At 34.6% G+C, this 12,236-nt stretch overlaps 1 protein-coding gene across 4 annotated transcripts in view; it reads left to right on the top strand.

The window, feature by feature from the left end:
* Window positions 1-12,236, top strand: part of LOC127863578 (uncharacterized) — a 139,022-nt gene that overhangs the window by 14,516 nt on the left and 112,270 nt on the right. For all 4 annotated transcript variants that reach the window (XM_052403140.1, XM_052403139.1, XM_052403138.1 and 1 more), the window contains one exon: window positions 4,416-4,679. The gene's annotated coding sequence lies outside the window, so the exon portion shown is untranslated. The remainder of the gene's footprint in view (window positions 1-4,415; window positions 4,680-12,236) is intronic.

The following is a 12,236-nucleotide window of genomic DNA, read 5'->3' as shown; positions in this document are numbered from 1 at the left end:
ATGTATTATAACCTCTCCGTTGGTCGTATTTTGTGATAACCATAACTTGCATAAGTCAGAGGTTAATTCCGCCACGCCAGGTCAATAAATACGCACAATATCTATGAGTTAGCGGTCGATAGTCGCATAATTTGGTATAAATTATAATAATAATTATGTTTAATAAATACGCACAATATCTATGAGTAAGCGGTCGATAGTCGCATAATTTGGTATAAATAATAATAATACTTATGTTCAATGTCAAATATCTCTAAAAGCAACAGATGTAAGGTGTCTTCTGATTGGCTAACACTCAAGGGTCGGTGAAAACTGTATGTCGAAGTACATTTCTCGTTCTACCTAGTGTAGACTTTCGACGTCATGGTACGTCATATAGACACTAAGTACTGGTCCTACCCAGGAACCAGTTTGTTTCATTTGTTTTGTATAATTATGTGTTACAGCATAACAACATACTTGTTTGGCAATTAAAATATTTAATAAATACAGGTATCTTGCAGGTTTCTAATTTTCTTTCGCAAACTATTGTTGAATAGTTTAAATTGTGTCGCCACTAAAAAACTAGCCATTTTGTTGCAATTCTAAAATCACAGTCTAAACTGCATACACTTAGCTCTACAGTTACAATTTGTACGCAAATATTAGAATGCATCATGTTATATCATCCATTTTTTTTTTATTTAAACATTCAAATAAAACATAATACAGTACATATATAAAAAGATATGTGGTATTGTGTGGATATACAAAACACTTCACATCATTTATTTGCACATAAAATAATAGTTACAAAATAAGTAAAACTCATCAACCTACATTTCAAGAATATTTACGTATATGAAATTACAAAGTGGTGTTATTGTATTACCTTTTACAAAATTAACATTGCTGGTTTTGCACTAGCCATAAAACATTTATCATGGATTAGCAAGTAACAACCAATTTATTAATTACACAATAGAACGGAAATTATATTAATTGCATTATGCATTTACTAAACAAGCTATTTGCTACTGTTTAGAATTACACTATCTTACTAAAAATGATCACTGGTACTTAGTGCTTTTACATACTTGTGGTAAGTTTTGTATTACTAGTTAGACAATAATCGGCAGACACTTGTCGATATACAGACAAAATTTGCATGGAAACTTTTCATATTTTTTCAGCATAAGTGCCTTCAAATTGTTAATTTAACAACCCTTTGACATTGTTTGCACATCTGATCTTATTATACCATAGCTGATTTTTGTTTATAGATAGACATATATAGACTTTTCAAAGTTCTATAAAAGTTCACACATGCTCCATCCAAGTAAACAAACAGAACCAATAAAGATCACCACAGATAATAACTGTGTGTATAGCTTGGAAATTTTGATAGTTCGGGAATCCCTCCTTTGTTGATTTCTGTAATCCAAAACTGTCAGTTTTGCTGGATATAATTTCTTGTATAATGCCCAGCTCTTGCCTTGACAGAACAGCTTCTAAAAACGGAAAACCAACAAATATCTTAAAATTTGATCAATAATGCAGACAATTTATAAATGTCTTGTTTTTTGTTGATTTCGAATCTGGAAGATTTTTTACGTAAGATTGTGGTACGAAAATTCCAACTGTATCGGATTGTGTGGTTTTAGGCCTAAACTATTTATAGTTATATATGTTACCTTTTGGGATATCGGTAAAGTGCGAGCAGACGAGGTGAAAATACTTTAAAAATTAAAGCTAAAAGACTAAAAAGTTAGATCTGAATATCTTACAAATTTGTGAATAAATGTGTTTCTGGTGGGTAACAACGACAACTTACCAGAATATTGCTCATGATCAAACGTAAAACTTCTTTCTGAGAGCGAATGGAAAATGCGTCACAAATTCTGATACATAAACAGTAGGGTGTCGTTATTGAAATACCGCGAGAATACTTGAAGAATAGAGATGCCAACTATAGTGTGTTTAAAACAAATAATTTTTTAACAAGCGTTTGTGATTTGTCAGGATAATAATAACAATAAGATATCGAAAAGATCAAAGCAAATAAATTCGACAGAAATCGGAGATTCGGCAATATATTAAAGACGGGTTATGTTCCCCTAAATTGTGTTCGGTGAAGACTGTTACTATATGTAGTGAACCAGTCTTCGGCTTATACCCACTGAAGAAGAGCATTCAGGGGAGATAATTGAGTAATGACCTAATTCTGGAACGGTTGCGAAGAAAAACAAATAATGCGAGAATATTTAGTGCAATTCGCTACACAATTATGATGTCATTGATATAACTTTTTCTGAGGTATGCATTTACATGTGATTTTGCATATGTCAAAGTGTTTTTTATTTGTTCAAGTTCATAAATAGCATCGCGAAAATATATGTCGCGTGGCAAATTTTTTTGAGACGTATCCATATGTGGTATTTTTATGTAATTTTATGTCTAAATTCCCATATGTATGAACGGTCAACGCCCGCTTCGCGGGCTTTTGCCCGTATTATGTTTGTCACACTGTTCAGTTAACTGAAATAGCTTTGAACTGAGTGAAGATGTGAAATGCAAGATATTGAAAGGTAAACAAATTAAATATATTAATTTAACTCAGTTAATACATTACACCAGAACACTCAAGTATATTTAGTCTCTTAACTGTAATTCAATACATTGAAAAACTGCTGCTATTGATCACAATAAATACTTACTTAACTGTTTACTTTGCATCCTCAGTATGTTAAATGTAAAGTTTAACAGGTTTTAATAAAGAAATTGTGTTATGAAGTTCAAAAAGTTGTTTATTTTAATGTCTGTTTTTATGTTTGTCATTGCGTTATGTGCGCCATTCCTGAGTCAAAATCAGTCAACAGAATTTTCCTCCCCTCTGACTTTGCCTCAATCACACCCCTGTTCTTTGTCGCAAATCATTTTTGAAAGGACCCAATATACATAAATCTAATAGGTATATAAAAGTTCAGTTGTATTCGTAGTCATCATATCTTTCTTTCGTGTGGATTACTTTGGGAGGTGCAGTTATATTGCAGTGCAGCTGGAAATGACAGCTATTATGTCTTGTCATATATTCTGATACTATCAGTGATAGTGATACTTCATGCACAATCAGTTTGAAGTTGAACACACACAAAAAGGGCCATGATGGCCCCCATATCCCTAAACTGAAAAAGCCTGTGTTCATAAGGCAATTTTTGCTCTAGTAACCTGCTTTAGCAGAAAATGACCAGAACGACATAGAAACAATTTCTGTGTATGGATCCACGAAAGGATCATTGCTCTGCAGATTCATGAATATGGCCCACTAGCTTAGGATATGTTAGTTAGTGTTTACACATGCCGAATAAAGGATAAACACAGCAGTAACCTTAGAGCAACACATTATATGAATTTGTTTTCTCTACAATGATATGTGCTTGAAGCTCTTATTTCTCCGTCCTTTACTTGTAACACTTTTGGAGCAGGATACTGTATGTCTCTTCGTGTTGATGTAGAAAGCTCTGAAACCGAACATGTAACATGTTATACACTAAAAACATTAATACTAGTAATTGACTTTTTGTACTGTACATTCATTATGAATGACATGTCAAACCATCAAATCATCATTTCAACAGTAATAATGATGGTGTCATCATCACTGATAGTGTCAGAATATATGATTAGATCTATTAGCCCTCATTTCTAGCTGCACAGCAATATTATAACTTGACCATCCGAAGTAATTCACAAGATCGAGAGATATGATGACTACGGATACAACTTATGTATCCCAATACAACAGATGTATCCCTATTAAGTTTTCATGAATCTTAGCTGTTCCTAAGCGATTTGCCACAAGGAGAAGATTCTTATGTCTCTGGCTATGTAAAATGATGAAATAATACAAAATGAATACAATGCCAGACAGGTAAGAGTTAGAATTTCGATGAAAGTGCCAAATGCTAAGTCTATATAGGCCAGCAATAAGAGAGCAATTTCGGGATGGATTCAAAAGTAAAATCTATATTAAGTAAATTTTACCATAAATAATGTGTGTGCTGTAGAATAGCATAAAAGTTCTCCAAGAAGAGCATTTATGTGAACAATTAAAACAACTCACCTTTTTTGGCTCCATTCTGACAGTTTTCCTGTCAATGTATGTATCCCCGGAAGTACAACTTATGATTTCAAGCGTATCCCTATTGGGGTTCATAAGTTGGTTTACTGGGCGTGTTTAGTTCAGTATGCTTGTTGTTTTTATTTCTGGGCTGTGTTTTGTCATGGAATGGTACTTTGTATTTAACATTACTTTTAATTTTGATCACCGTGCTACAATTAAAAAAAAAAAGGTAAAATACTGGTATTTATCATTTTCCCAGATGGATGTTGTAAACACAATAGTTAATCTGTGATGTTTTTCTGGTAATTAACAGGTGAAATCTACTTTTCTGGATGAAAGTAGGCGCCTCAAGAGTTGTCAAGTATACCAGGCTATGTCACCTTCGGACAGCAGCCTGTCCCTGCACACAAGACCCCTACACATCCTAACAGAGAAACAGCAGAACACACATTGCCAACATTGACAAGCACCAAGGCATGGAATGCGCGTATACGACATATGACATAAGAATGCAACAATTAAGCTCTTGAGGTCTATACTGAGCCGATGACATCCCGAAGAACAATATCTATAGAAGGTACAGAAAGTTAGCTTCTTTTGTTTAATGTATCTTCCCCAAATAGTCGTTAAGAGTTGTACTACTCACCCAAATGTCAGCGAATGCCAAGGCGTCTGTGTAATGTTCTGGTTAAGGTAAAAAAAGGTCAACCATCCCACTATCACTGTTTTTAGCACAGCTATTTGACTGAAACTGATAAATGTGGTAATTGTCTTATGTGTGAGTTCACTGTCAAATTTATAAAGCTCACACCTGCAATTAAGCAGACTTATGCCTCTTTTTGTACTAAAAATGTAGGTTAAGGTTTGCATGCAACAAATAGTTAGTAACTCGGTAACTGTTACATATAATCAATTAAAACTGGACACATGTTTTGGGGATCATCATGAGAGGTTGCAAGCCAATGCCCATTTTTTGTCCTGCAATTTAGCCAAATTATGGTTCGTTAATTGTTAGTTCTGAGAAAATACAGTTTAATGTTTGCTTGCACCAACTCATATCTCTAACTGACATATAGACCTAGCATGGGAATTGCATGAGGGCCAGTTGGGCTAAGGTTAAGGTCTCTTTTGCTAAAAATACATATAACGTTTTATTCAGTAGCTTTAGTTATGATGGAGACATTGTGTTGATTTGTTTGTAGGTAGCTTATATGTCAACCTCGTTTCAATTGTAGATAAAATACACCTAAACATAATATATTGAAATCGTCATATTTCTTTACTTATAAATGTTCATCTTTAAGTTTACATTTTCTATAAAACTACTACAGATATTAAACTTCAAATATTTAATGGTCAAAATATAAGGTAACTGACTGCAAATATATATTATTCAACAGCTAAACAAGTACATACTTTCTTACCCAAAAGTGGTTGTTATGGCCTATATAACTTGGTGTCTACCTAACAATCAGGTGGTCCCAAATTCAATCGCCACTCATTGAGTATTGAAATTGATAGCAAACCAATATTGTAGTTTTTAATAATTGAACATGAAGATTGTCTGCAAAACTATATTGGTGCATTTTTGGAGTAAGGACAGTTTTAAAAATACTTGCACAATAAATAATTAGACACTATAATAGTACTTAACGTTTTTCATTCAATGTTAACAAGTCTGGTTGTCTCTCTTATTAAAAAAAGATTAGCATGCATGCAAGAAAGAGAGCAGCAGGATATGAATAAAATTGCAGTTTCAGCATAAGCAGCAGCAGCAACCACAACACAATAATCACAATTTGGCAATCAGTCTTACCCAGACATGAAATGTAAAGTGTCCACCTAGTGACTGAGAGGTCACAAGTTTGATATCCAGTCTTTGAGCATTCTTCAGATTGCCCCAAAAGACACAAGGCACTGGTTCTAGACAGTGTCCACCTAGTGACTGAAAGGTCACCAGTGTGATATCCAGTCTTTGAGCATTCTTCAGATTGCCTCTAAAGACACAAGGCACTGGTTCTAGACATTGTCCACCTAGTGACTGACAGGTCACAAGTGTGATATCCAATCTTTGAACATTCTTCAGATTGCCTCTAAAGACACAAGGCACTGGTTCTAGACAGTGTCCACCTAGTGACTGACAGGTCACAAGTGTGATATCCAGTATTTGAGCATTCTACAGATTGCCCCTAAAGACACAAGGCACTGGTTCTAGACAGTGTCCACCTAGTGACTGAAAGGTCACTAGTGTGATATCCAGTCTTTGAGCATTCTTCACATTGCCCCTAAAGACACAAGGGACTGGTTCTAGACAGTGTCCACCTAGTGACTGATAGGTCACCAGTTTGATATCCAGTCTTTGAGCATTCTTCAGATTGCCCCTAAAGACACAAGGGACTGGTTCCAGACAGTGTTCACCTAGTGACTGATAGGTCACCAGTTTGATATCCAGTCTTTGAGCATTCTTCCGATTGCCCCTAAAGACACAAGTGACTGGTTCTAGACAGTGTCCACCTAGTGACTGATAGGTCACCAGTTTGATATCCAGTCTAAAGGACTTGAGTTGTATTATTAAGTAGAAACACTTGATTATTATTGTGAAAAAACTGAGCTCAGGCCGGGAATTGAACCCTCCAGAGTGGTAGTCCGACACTTTAACCACGTCGCTAAAGAGCTAGCCCAACAGCAGGGCTGTTGGAAGTGACCTTATTTCACAACACTCCTCCCCCTTTTAATGTTTCAAGGCCAAGACACGCCCGCTACAGCTTGTCTTGCATCCGCATGGCCCTCCCAGAAGCCATTAAACAGCTCAGACCGACTCCCGCATTCACAGTACTTTTTTGCCTCGTCGCCATTATTGTGAAAATACTGAGCTCAGGCCATGAATTGAACCCACGACCTCCAGAGTGGTAGTCCGACACTTTAACCACGTCACTAAAGAGCTAGCCTAACAGCAAGGCTGTTAGAAGTGACCTTATTTCACTGCAGTAAGATTTCTACAAAAGCACAGTACAAAATAAACACACTAAAAAGTTTATCTTTCATCGTAATCCCCCATGAAGCCCACCAAAATTTTGTAGACACATAAAGGAAAGTGAAAATAATCACAAAGGATTGGTTGCGATTGCTAAATAGAATTTAAACCATATGAGGAAAGGAACTGTTTATAAATAAGCACTTCTTCGACCACAGAGGGATAAACATGATTAAGTGGAATCAAACCTTGAGCTTTACACAAGAAGTTTTGACAATGCAAGGTTAACTAAAATACATTACATTTTTTAGGGAAAAAACTAAAAAATATCCAATTGCTGTCGAAAAAAATCCCAACTGAAGGTTTCAATTTTTTTTATTTATTTATTTTTTTTTAATATGAAATAAGGCAAAGCCTCAAAGCAAGATCGATTAATGTTAAATAGAAGAAACTAACAAAAAACTTTAATAAAGATAACATTTGAATTAAATTATTTAAGGCACTTCCTAGCCGAAAAACGTGGAGTTCGTGAAGACTGGTATAACAAATAAGGAAATGAACTTTTAACTATTACGTTAATCAGCAATTAAACAACAAACGGGCCATAAAGGGTTTCATGTGACCTGATGAACTGAACTGTTAGCCCAAAACCCCACCCAAAGCAGATTGTCACACTATCAGTTGCCAGCCTTGCAACCACAAGTTTGCCTACGAAGGTCAGATCGGGATTCCAACCCAAAACCACCAATGAGTCATCTAATGATACTGCATGGCCTGGGTTGCTCTACCAATTAAGATATCTGACCTTTTGAAAAACTGCAATGCTGTTTAATAGCATGCTTACCTTGCTTAGGAAAATTTTACAAAGAATTACGTTTAATTGAAATAATATAATATAGAACAGTATATTTTCAGTTCAAAAGCTCACATGATGTAATGTTTGAAAAGCCCACAAAAGTTTCTGTTTGTAAAATGGTGCTAATTTGCCGACTGTGTAGTTGAGATAAAATCACCTTATTTGGCACAAATCTGTGAGAACTATATATGGTTTGAATACCAACTGCGAATAAGAGCAACAGAACAGTCCTTGTAACTAAATAACTTCAATATTTTAGTATGATTATGAAATCGAGTATTTGACTGTGCAGGTTGTTGTTTTGAAAAGTTTGGTATCTGAGTACATGCCTACCAATGGTGTGTTTGTTCCTCAATGGCAATCGTCCAATTAAATAATAGCAGTTACTTGTTTTGTCCTCATTTTCAATAAAAATACGAGTAGCCGTCAATGTTGACACTTGCTATGTACACACAAAACAGTGACGTCATTCGTTACTTGGATACATTTGGTGATGACGTCATCGAACGGGGAACTCCCGGAATGAAGACAAATGTTTTACACGAAGAATGCTGATGCGTTATTCGAAATATAGTCACAATAAATACAGAGAATAATTTTAGAATATTTCAAAGCCGTAAATTTGATCATTTTTATCTATTTTAAGTACGAGTAGCCGTCAATGTTGACACTTGCTATGTACACACAAAACAGTGACGTCATTCGTTACTTGGATACATTTGGTGATGACGTCATCGAACAGGGAACTCCCGGAATGAAGACAAATGTTTTACACAAAGAATGCTGATGCGTTATTGGGAATATAGTCACAATAAATACAGAGAATAATTTTATAATATTTCAAAGCCGTAAATTTGATCATTTTTATCTATTTTATAATTATGATCAGTCAGGAGACGCCGGTTATTTACTTGGAAATTTCAAGTTCCGGTTTCCGGTTCGGATATTGCCCGCGCAGATACCAAACTTTTCACAACAACAACCTACACAGTCAAATACACATCTGACCGTATAGTAGTGCTGCAACAATACGCCAAAAACCGTATTGCAATATATTGTCAGTTGAAACACCCGTATTGCAATATATCGCAATATATTGCTAACTAATGTACCAAAATTATAACTTGCCAATTACCCGATAATCCAGTATATTCCAGTTTTAAAGCAAATTTTGGTAAATATTTACTATAGCAGTAAATGTGCTCAAGAATTACAAGAAACACAAACATTCGCAACTTTTCTTAAGTATCAAATACATTTTGGCAATTGTTACTATTTAAAGATGTGATGAAATAACGTCCAACCGGGGCATTTTTTTTCCACTGAACACGCGTAATTCACCTGACGTGATGTGCCCGTTTTTATACAACACAAAATACACCCATACTTTCCATGCGACGTTCTACGTGTCTGTATAATTTTCGCACGCTTTTTATTGAGACAAAGGATAAAGCACTTTTTATTTGACGCTATAATTTTTTATTGTCGCATTAGCATTTAAATTTTGAAGCGTATTTCCGAAATATTGCGATATATACCGATATACCTGTATATTGTTGCATCACTACCGTATAGATCGCCTCGAGCAAGCCTGCGGCTTGCTCTTCGATCTCGCTATAAAATGCAACATTAAGTTTATTACCAGGGATCATATTTTCCCGCAACATCAATCGGTCCGGATTTAAATGGGGAAAAAGTGTCCAAAAATTTCTATCCGAAATCATGACAAATTACGTTTAAATATATACCATTGATTTTGCTATTCATAAAGATGGTATAATAATTGTACAAGTTAAATTCCCTCTGGCATTATTTTTAAACGGAACATACGAGTTTTCTCATTTTGTTTTATCATTTGCTATTTCATTGACATTGGTTGTTTGGTGTGCTGTTTTATCTGAATGTTTTTCATCATTGTCAATATTATTAGTCTGTGTAAATCTATACCGATGTTTTAAATCATTGTCAACTCGATAATAGCTTACAAACATGCATTGAACCAAAAAATGTGTGTGCGTAGGTTTGTTACTGACAATAACAAAACCAAATAGTTCATAAAATTTCGTCAAAATAATTCATGTACGTTATAGTTTGTAGTCGAATAACCCACGGCCGATAGTTAAGATGCGTAGGGATTAAATGATTTGAAACCACGCATCTAAACTTTCGGTCATGGGTTATTCAACAACAAACAATAAAGAACACAAATTATTTCGATTCTAACACGATTTTTACTGAAGATTTATACACTAACACGATTTTTACTGAAGATTTATACAATGTATGTTATTATTCTTGTGTACTATTTTATGTGAAGTTCCGCCCATAAAAATAACTTTCGGCTTTTCTGTCAATCAGATCCGCGACTTTTATTTATTTATTGCCAAATTATTACGCTGGTGGAAAATGTATCGGCATATTTTGTTTAATTACAGCGCGTGCTTTCAGTGTATAAGGTCTGCCCACAATTGTTGCAGAATATCCGATTTTCTTCTTTGTTTATATGACAGTTTACTGTATCATGCATGAAATGCACAATTTCCACGAGGATAACATCGAGGTTTGTATCTCCGAAGTAACTGTCAACGATTTTATCGTGGACGAGTACCTTACGGACCGATTGTGCTAGGTATAAGCCAGTGAAATTATCGATTGATATTGAAACGGGGTTATTCACGCGTGACTAATACACAGCCATGCGAATCTTTGCTGCTTGGGGCCATACTCTGATACTAGTCGGCTGACGTGCAATATTCTGGTCCTGACCGGTTTAGAGACTGCAGCGAATGGTTTATCACACCTAATCGAGATAAGAATGTAATTAGGGTGTGCACTGTGTAATTGATTTCATGACATGCAAATTTTAGCAAACAGAATCAGACCGACTGTTTGGGATTTTCAATCGGTCTTTCATGACCTCAATCGGTCTAGGACCGACAAAACCGACAAAAATATGATCCCTGTTTATTACTCTATGCTAAAATATAATATTGACAACAATGTTGAAGTAGTTTTTAGCAACAAATAAAATACACCAATTCCCCAAGCTAAAGACTTAACAACACAGATTTTCCCAATTTAAGCTTTGTCATGCTAATTTTTCCCAAATGACCTGATACCAGTACTTTTCCAAAAAGGGCAAACAAATTGCTGTTTCAATGAAAAAATGGCCATAACTCTGTTATTGCTAAAATGGTTAGAGTAGCGCTTTGTCCTGAACCATCCTCAATATATACACACATGCCAAGTTTCAATGAAATCTGCACCAGCAGTTCCAAGATGCTGCTCCAAACACACAATTGTGCTTATTTGCAAGTAAAACAAAGGCCATTACTCGGTTATGTGCACATAGATTGCAACAGCATTTGATGCACATCATTCTCGTACGATATGTAAACTCGTATCAAGTTTCCATGAAATCAGTCCAAGCAGTTCTGAGATATTAACACTTTCCAGACACTGAAGTGTTTCGGACAGAAAATGCCAAAACTATATCCCTCTGCTTATGGCGATGGATAATAACATTAAGACAAGAGAACCTAGTTGCTAAATTTTGATTTCAATAATATTATGTGAACAAACTATTATAATAACATGCTAGATCAACACCTGGCCATGTATAAAAGAATATGCATAATTTAAAACCCCAACATCATAAAATATAACATTAAACTGCATCATGATTCAAAAGTTAAAGAGCATTTAGACCTCTATAAAATTAATAAGAATTTGCTTGGATTGCTTGGGTCTTCACACATAAAATATATTTTCAGATGAACATTGAGTAAAACATTTTTATTTCACAGCAGGCACAGGAAAGTACATGTACGTTGTACTTTAAGTATACTTATTCATGACATGCCCATGAAGTTCCACGCTTAATTTCACAACGCTATAAATGAGTATAAATTTAATAGAGGTTTGAATTGGTATTTTTAACAAAAAGTACTATTAATATTGTTGCTGGATAAAACTATTGGACAATTTGGAATATGCGTTGTTTATATACACGTTTATATTTAAACTGCCCTTTTTATGTGAGAATAACTGTAAAAATGCCCATTTTATAGTTCTGACAAAAGAACAAGATAAATAAATAATGATTAATAAAACAGTACATTTGGATTTCAATTTGTATATAAAGGATTATTTTGCTCTATGTTGTTATTATTTACATAATAATTCAATAAATTATATTACATCATTAAATAAAGTAATAAATTTTTAACAACCATATATCCAATTAAATGTTAAACAGTTTTCAACAATATGGTTTAAAAAGCTCTGTTAATAATAACTTTTTT

The sequence above is a fragment of the Dreissena polymorpha genome, unplaced genomic scaffold (assembly GCF_020536995.1).
Source record: "Dreissena polymorpha isolate Duluth1 unplaced genomic scaffold, UMN_Dpol_1.0 chrUn017, whole genome shotgun sequence".
Lineage (NCBI taxonomy): Eukaryota > Metazoa > Mollusca > Bivalvia > Myida > Dreissenidae > Dreissena > Dreissena polymorpha.
This window is presented reverse-complemented; position numbering and strand designations above follow the sequence as displayed.